The sequence below is a fragment of the Triticum dicoccoides genome, chromosome 2B (assembly GCF_002162155.2).
Source record: "Triticum dicoccoides isolate Atlit2015 ecotype Zavitan chromosome 2B, WEW_v2.0, whole genome shotgun sequence".
In the NCBI taxonomy this organism is placed as follows: domain Eukaryota; kingdom Viridiplantae; phylum Streptophyta; class Magnoliopsida; order Poales; family Poaceae; genus Triticum; species Triticum dicoccoides.
Window position 1 is genome coordinate 379547908 of NC_041383.1, and position 9041 is coordinate 379556948.

At 40.9% G+C, this 9041-nt stretch overlaps 1 long non-coding RNA gene across 12 annotated transcripts; it reads right to left on the reverse strand.

Annotated features, from left to right (window-relative positions):
* Nucleotides 1-1226: 1226 nt before the first annotated feature.
* LOC119363754 lies at nucleotides 1227-7794 on the reverse strand. 12 transcript variants are annotated; one of them, XR_005174356.1, is made up of 10 exons: nucleotides 7398-7794; nucleotides 7218-7304; nucleotides 6418-6501; nucleotides 6212-6330; nucleotides 6008-6045; nucleotides 5238-5342; nucleotides 3979-5093; nucleotides 3719-3871; nucleotides 2649-2735; nucleotides 1562-1911 (listed from the first exon to the last, which is right to left on the reverse strand). It is a non-coding gene; the product is annotated as an uncharacterized LOC119363754 (long non-coding RNA). The 12 variants fall into 12 exon arrangements; XR_005174359.1 differs by having other exon boundaries at nucleotides 3979-5064; nucleotides 6008-6096; XR_005174353.1 differs by having other exon boundaries at nucleotides 6008-6096.
* Nucleotides 7795-9041: the final 1247 nt, after the last annotated feature.

Below are 9041 nucleotides of genomic sequence, written 5' to 3' on the forward strand. Positions count from 1 at the left end.
GTATGCTTGCCCCTCGGTTGGCCCCTCATCCTACTGGGAACAACCTTTTCCTATGTCGATCATTGGTCACCATATGAAAAATAGCTTGTGTTACTATCACCTGCAATAATGAATTAAGATTTTGACCTTCGGTACTGTTTCATCTTCTAATCTCACAGTAGACGTGCAATATGTTAATTGGATTGGCTTTTAAGCTCAATCTCCTAATCAGGCGGTGTACATACTTCTGCGATCTTATCGAGCTCATCAATAATCAACGAGAGGTTTTTATACAACCCGGTCTGTGTAATGCCAATCCTCTATGTTATCGCCGTGAAGTGCGGATCTTAGGACTTACCTTTGAACGGGCGAACGACCACCAATCAGCCTACCAGAACTATCTTGATTAGATCAACAACTGGTGGCGACATCTCATGGTAAGATTTTCTGAATCAAAGTTGAGAATAAACAATCCTTATCTTTTCTAACAAAACATACTTCTCCTAGACAATGAAACTACATACATTTCCACGGTGGCAAACCTGTTTGAATATACGAAGGGAGATCCATCACATGGATACACACACCCGGTGGGGAATAGGGAGGCCTCACCTCTTTTAATGTATTGTCATGCCGGTATCTGGATCTAGATAGCAAGATCAAGTAATATATTCTAGCTACATGATCCACCATTCGTTTTCACCATCAATTTGAGATTTTTTTTTCATGTCTTTTCGCTTCAGTTTCGTGATCAACCCATAATCCATCACACGGAACACGTACTACTCTTTTCCTAGATAAGTTCCTTACTGGCCTCTTCTATGTCAACGTCAATTGCCACCTCTTCCATCCCTTTCAGGAAAAAAAGAGCCTCCTCATTCCAGTTGATTGGAGCCAATGAATCTTTGACAATACAAAATACTTATATGTAGACATGCTACATACGTGTGCAAGGTTTGACTCGGATAGCTTTGGAGTGGTTCACACGAATTCACCGCTAAGGTGTCCCGTGACAACTGCTCATTGTATGACTCCCTTTATAATAATCTACTCCCTCCGTCCCACAAAATAAGACCATTTTTCAAGCTAGCTTGAAATACGGTCTTATTTTGTGGGACAAAGGGAGTACATAGCATTTAGATATCAATATGCAGTGTCTTTTATACATACTAGATGACCCGGTTGCGCCAATGGCGCAAAAAGCCAGTTAGAAGCAATGTTAGTAGTGAGTAAGTAAAAGATGTCGATGGAAAGATAATGCAATGTGGATTTTATTATAGATGGTAGAATGACTTAAATTGGTTTACATATAGTACAATGACTTAGAAACACAGTTATAATAGGCAGCCTCGCAGCTTATTTAGGCATCTTCTTAGTCTGATTAAATCAGCACCTCCTGCCCCTAGTGCCATCAAACCACAGAATTCTTGGACACCACCTTCCGATCACATTGCCAATTTTATCGAACACACTTCAACAATTTACTGGTCGTCAACAAACAGTCAAGCAAAAAATTATTATCACCTTGGATTTTGGCGCTTCTTGACAACAAAGAAATTTTTACCTTGATACTAAAGTAAGCTAACTCAAATTCATTTCACATATATTTCAGATAGTGAAAGCAACAACCATATAAAGAAGTAACATAAAAAAATGATGCTACTGAATTAGGGTAGAAAGGACAAAAATATACATAACAAAAAAGAGATATCAGATATATTTTATGTGCCCTGCACAAGGCATGTCATATGTAATTAAATCATGGTATCTCTCAACCTCATGTCAGGTGCCAAATATTAGTCCTACAACTTGAAGCTGCAAAGCTGACACGTACCAACATATTCCTGAATCTAATCAGCATGTCTTGTTGTTGGAACAAATTTATATCCTGATTGCTCACATTCACACATCCATCAGCGAATCCTGTAGAACCTACCAAGTACAGATTAAGATGCAGTTAAAAGCATCTCAATGGATTAAATAAGCAATGGATGCAAAATATGTGCTCTGAGGCTGAACTTATTTAGAAACTTAATAATCAAACTATATGTGTGAGCTAGTAACCTCGCTCATATTCTTTCAGATATACTGAAAAGGAAAGACTATATCTCATATCTTCTTACTATAAACCTCTAAAGCATAGGAATGGGGCAGAAGGATATATGACGTACCAAAGGAATTTAACAAGCTTGCTTATGCTTTAAATCTTTCAATAACTTTGAAGACCACGTACATCCACATGGATATAATTATCAAATATACAATCAGAACAACATCATATCTGTAGCAATAAAATGGCAACTAACATGAAGTTGTGCTATCTATAAATAAAGCCGAGTATTAAAGTTCCAATGATTAGCTAGTTGCATAATTTATAAGGCTCTTGAGTACATATGATGATTCAAAAAGATAGGGCTAACTCTATAATAACAACTTGCCAGCGAAAGCTGAACCCAAGAACAATCCCTGAAAAGCAAAAATTATTGTGCATCTCTACTTTTCTTTGATTCTTTTACGTCTCCTTCCAGATTTTACTATGATTGAGGCGTGTGTAAATTTGATAAGTCATACAGAACCAATTTAGTTCTATTCTGATTCTAAACATCCTTTGAAATCTGAATTGCAAGTAGTAGTTGCAGATGAAACAGAATGATCGGTGAAGTAGGTACCTAGATGCAACACCTCATGTTAAATATGTCACTGCCATCACCCCATTGACATTCAGGTTGCTTCTTTTGATTTTCTCTAGCAAACACCTGGTATTATAAACAAGATTAATGCAACAGGAGGCCTTCATCTAAATCCAAGATCCCAAACATAGAATTCTGCATTATTATCAACTTCTCATAGCACAATTAATGACAACACATGCGCAGGTGACTATGGTTTTATTTGCAGAACAATGGCATCATTCACATGAATGTCAAATCATGCTAAAGTTGCTAACTATTTAGGATTGGAAATGACAAACGTGAAGTAAAGGTAACTAAATCTAAGCAGCGCCAAAACAAGGAGGCAGCTAGCAAAACTACCATGAATGACTCAGGCGTGGAAAATACACATCGAAGCAGAATCATAAATTCAGAAATAGACGAACTCAAATGCATTTGCTCAGTCTGATAGATAAACCTTAATGAATGTGCCGACTCCAAGCATAGAGCAGAAATCAGCTCATGGACATTTAATTAAACAGGAGAGTAGCAACCGATTTTATAACAACCTATATACCACAACATTTGTTGCCTAGCTATCTTTTTCCCTATCATTTGTCTCTCTCACTCTTTCTCCCCCTCTTAAATTCTCTCTCACTTCCACCAGCATACTTTACATATGTTGTTTGGGCAGAAAACATAGCTGGCAATCGCAGGCATATGTAGATGGATAATGTGGAGAATTAGAATCAAGGCAGATAGGTTGCATCCAATCTCACCCGACATTAAGCAAGTCGATGGCGTGGCAAAAGAAAGGGATGGCCAGCCAAAGGCAAGGAAATCTGAGCTACAACTGTTTGGGCTGAAAACATAGCCGACAATGGTAGGCATATGTAGATGGATAACACAGAGAATTAGAATCGAGGCAGACAAGTTGCAACCAATCTCGCCCAACAGCAAGCAAGTCGATAGCTTGGCAAAAGAAAGGGATTGTTAGCCAAAGACAAGGAAATCTGAGCTACAGATTGGCGCGGCGCTACAGTGTAGTGTAGGAACATATATCATGCAGATTGATGGGCTAGATATACCATGTGCAGGACCTGAGCCCTGTAGATTGATGGGCTAGAAATACCCCTGTTCATTGTCGCCCAAGCTGTCGGGTTGCGATGGCCAAGAGGTTCACCATGTTCCTGACTCTTCCTCAAGATCCTACCTCTCTTCTTCGCCTGATCCGCAAACATCTTGTTCAAAAAAAAATCAAGAAATCAATATTAGATTGTCAAAGAACCTATGAAAGCAAGAGTAGAAAACTGGGAGGAAGAAGATGACAAGGCCAAAGACGTGCAACCTAGACGGGGGATGAGGGACGACGATCGGCGAGCAATGGTCGGTGGTGATGGCGGACTCCAGTCCACTGCAACGCGAGCACTGCCTTGTTGCACCTTTCCCTGAGTCGTCCTCACGCACAACAACATTGTACCAGATCAATAACATGGAGAGTCGCTGTCTTGCAATTAAGGAAACCATTGATTGACACTGAAAAAGAATCATGAGTCTCGAGACTTGATCACATCCATGCCCAAATAAAAAATCAGCAACACAAATAACAATTTCTCTATCCCCAGTACCAATTCTCCACTACCCAATCCATGTCGAGATCAAAACAATGAACATCAAAATCCGCATCGATCGAGCCACCACAACGACGCAGTAACTTCCTCCGGGGTCTCCTTTTCCTCGTCGAATGCCAGTAACAATAATTTCCTAATTCGATTTGTAGGATTTATTTAATTTCCACAATGTATATTCTTTTATTGATATCGTTTAAACCAAACCATATAAAGTTCATACATTAGCATCAGACGATATGGACATAAATGATTTAAAATATGAACTATACTTTGTTTTCTTACATCAGCATTAGTGCTAGCAAACAAAAAGCAAACAAGGAACAACCTTAAATTTATTAAAAACAACATTTTACTCATGAACCAGCCTAAATGGTACTGTATATGATATATAGCTCCAATGAATGGATTTATAGTATGAAGGCAAAACTTTATTATAATATGAATCTGATGCATGTCCATAAAGCTGCATGATCTACATTTACATGTCAGCTTCTTATGCAATCTTACTAGACATAAAAACAAGCTGGGAGAGATAAATAATCAGCAAACTGACAACAACATATATTGTTACTGTATGGAGTATATATGACTACAGTCTTAGATGGTTAGAAAATAGATCATAGATAGATCTTTCTAGTACGGGAAACATCAAGGCAACTCTATTAACAATGTAGAAATTAGCTTCAGTACTAAGTACTAACACGATGATTTTGGATGTAAACAGTCAACCACAAATTCTATGGTACTTGCCAAACTGTGAAATCATATGAGCAGCTGCATCTTGATGCCATAAGGCGATGAAGCTACAAAATACACACACACAATCAGGAGCCTGCAAGAGTAGGTTTCACCTTATTACATGAAAGCCACGGATTGCTATTGCAAATTGTGTGCAAATGCAAGATATTTAAATGCAGTATAGGGAACGAATTGTTTCATAAATGAGTAGTGCTAGGAATAGGAGGTAGAGATATACCGTTTTCCAGAGCTCATCGGTTTTGGAGTCGAAAGAGTGACACGATCTGATAATAAGGATCTGAACCCACAAGTTAGCGTAGCAGACTTCTCCGAGCACTGAATTCTGCAAGTGTTCAGGTAAATGGAAATCCACTTGTGATGTCTATTTATGTAAGAACAAATCTTGCATCGTTCTCAAATGACTGGTATACAAAGGGTAACCAAACCAAACATGCACCAGATAGGACAAGGAAACGACCTGAAAATAGTACATGTACATATGAACTGAATTACACTTGGCATGCTAAAGCGAAGGCGTGAAAACAATGGAACGACCTGAAAGCGGGAATGCAGCAAATGCAAAAGCATATAAGAATGAAGGGCTAATTAGTGATGTAAAATCCTAGATTTTTTTTTGGCAAAAAAGCTCAATTGTTTCTAGTCTCCTAATTCGGGGGCTACACATTTGCAGTTCTTTCAATGTTTCTGCAATAATCTAGCAAAGTACTGCATACAAGGCCAGAGGACTAAAATATCAAAAGCCTGCTGCCCATTTCATTTGTTAAGGACGGTGCACAAGCAATAAAACAAGAAACAACATCAGTGTTTCTGGCTTGCTGCTGCACTAATACAGACAAATTAAATTGTCCACCCCAGGCTCGAGTACGCCAGCCAGCACCCAACAATTATTGCAATTTTGCAATTGGTCTGATAAATAATACACATGAATGCTTATGAGACAACAGTTATATGAACTTTGCTCGAGGAATTCGCTAGGAACTCACTCACTTTGTGCTTAACAGCATCTTCCCTGACAGCCAGCATTGCTACAATGAACCATGAAGCAGTGAAATAAATATTACACCCCAAAGTTCCACCTAGAAGTGTCAGGTTTGTGATCTATATTACTGTAGATCGATGGAAGCATAAAATTGATCAAGAAAAGGAAATGATTAAAATATCTGTCTGAACCATATCACCATCGCCACTTACATGTATATGCATCATTGCTGATGAGAACAAAATACACACTGATTGATAAATGATTGTTGAGTCATTGGCACTGAAACACATAGCATAGCCCACGAAAATAGAATACACAAAACATAACCCTACATGAATGACATGCTTATCTTATTCTTAATAGTTTCAACTGTGCGATAATCAATATTCGAGAATAGAACAGGTTCCTTCATTACCTTGGATCAACGTGTTCGCGTATGCATGTTACTCGTGAGAAGCTGTGGATGGCCTCATTCAGAGTAGTTGATTTGCTGCCAAACCTGGACAATAACCACCACCAATGATGGACTCAGCCTAGTGATGTAAACAGTACAAGCAGACCTCTTAATCGGTACGGACAAGTTAGATTTTAAAACTAAAGAAACAGATTCGCCAACAGATCATTGTTAAAAATATTAGCTAACCAAATAGTCCTATGATGCATAGGAGCTTACTTTTCCTCAAAAATGAAAGTAAACAGACATATCACACATTGCAAGAAACAAATTTTAGAATCAGACACGATGGAAGAGCAGAACACGAGGGGAAGATAACTTGTTTCAGAACAATATCCCGTGCGTAAGAATGGCTACAGGCCTTGTGATTTTCCCTCAAGGAACTTATATATAAGTCAAACCATCAAGTTTAGTAAGTAATACAAATCAAGTAATATTGAATAAACAAAATCCTGAAAAGGAGCGGTCACACGAGCATATTACTGCATAAGTGGGCTGGGTCGGGGTTGTAGGCTTGTAGCATGCCATAGTCGAGTCAGCGGAGTTGACAAATTTCAACCATCTAATTAGAAGGCATGGAAGTACTGCAAACCAATTTTTAATTTCCCCAACCAGGAGACAAGTATGTGATTTCTAATTAGATATAGGAGTGTACACTAACTCCAATGGCTCAAACGATTAGGAGCTGAGAAGCAAATCTCGAAATCCCTTGTACGAACAAAAGAATGAACTAAGATAGCAACAAGAAGAAGAGAGATAACCTGAGAAAATTTTATAGGAGCAACACACGCTCCTAAAACCAGATGGAACAAGCCTTACAATCCCCAACACCGCCAATAGAGACCCACCTGCAACATGAGCATATCAATCAAGAATAAAACGAAATCAAGAAGCAACAAAACGGAGAAGGAATAATGCTGGATAGAGAACATGAGACCTACAACGAATCCATGGACCAGAGAAGAAGAGGCAGAGGAGGGCGAGCAGTTGTGTTCTCCATGACGAACCAGAGCCGGCATGTTCTTTTCCCCTGTCGCCGGCCTCCTTCCTCTCCCTGCAGCTCCACTCCACCACAGCAGGAGCCGACCACTAGCTACTGCTTCTTGTCCCCGTCTCCGGCTCTCCCCAGCACCAGTCTGGCTTCTCCTTACCGGCGAGGAGAGAGGTGGCAGATCCGCCACTTGCTCCGCTAGGCGATACGCCGGATGGAAGACGGCTGCCGTGCGGGAGCAGCAGGAGGCGGCAGAACGAGGAGCGGGGAGGAGGCATGGTCTAGGGAAGAAGAGGAGGCGGCGGCGGCAGGGAGGAGAGGAGGAATCGAGCGATGAGAGGAGGAGGCCGATATTTTTATGATCAAGGTCCCACCCCACGTTTCTATCCTCCCACGCAGGCACACGGCAGTAAATTTTCTGGTCATCCATAATCACAAAAACACCACACGATTAACTGGGTACATGGCTCACGAGCCTCACCTGTCATTGAGTACCAAAGAAGCTGGCAAGCTATAATAGGAATGAACGGAGGGCCTGCTGCCATGGTGAAATCCGTACTGCGGTGAAATCATCGAGCGGCACAGCTCGTTTTGCCCTCGCAGGTGCTCTCGCTAGGCGGGTAGCGTAGCTGTGTTTATATGTTCAATTTCTTATTGTGAACTTTTTACCTAAGTTTATTATTTGAGTTATTATATTTTGGTAAATGTTTGGGGCCGGAGCGCCGGCCGAAGCGTTCGGCCGGTCTCACGCGCGACGCCCGATTAAGTGGGATCGTGCGACTTCCCCACGCGCACGTTTTATTAGTGTGGACCCGCACATCGCTTTGACCTCTCTATCCTTATCTCTTCCTGAGCACACTTCGTCCCCTCAAACTCGCCTCCTTCCCTTTGTCTCTCTCTCTCACACACACATCAGCCATGGAATCCGCACAACGTTCTGTGAGCTTTTTCACTGCAGAACAACTCCAGGCCCCCCGTTGCTGCGAGCACCTCCACAGCCGCCAAAAAACAGGAGATCGCCGCTGGGCGTGCCCCCCGTTTTGCTACAACTCCTTCCTTTTCTGTTGTGCTGGAACCAGTGTCTTTTTTTGCTGCAACCAGACATATTTTTTGCTACTATCATTTTTTTTATTTGCTGGACAAGAGCATTTTTTGCTACCACCGTATTTTAATTTTGCTACCACCGGCGAGAAAATTTGCTACATGCGACATAGCGGAGTCGCGACCCGCGATGACGGAGACGACAATGTTTTGCTACATCTCCGTCGTGCTTTTTTGCTACGACTAACGCTTTGTTTTGCTACATCCATGAACGGCGCATCGAGGTGCTGCAGGCACGGGAGCTCTTTTTTTGTGAACGAGGCATGATTCTATTTTGCTTCGATCAATTTTTTTAATTTTGCTTCAATCCATTTTTTTGCTGGAACCACTCAAAAAATTTGTTACTAATGTCTTTGATTTTTGCTACCACCCCTTCTGATTTTTTGCTGGAACCATCAATTTTTTTGCTGGAACCAATCACGGTATTTGTTGCGACAGTTGAGAGCAGCTGGGTAGTCGTCATCGTTTTTGCTCGAAGGGGCAACACAATTAG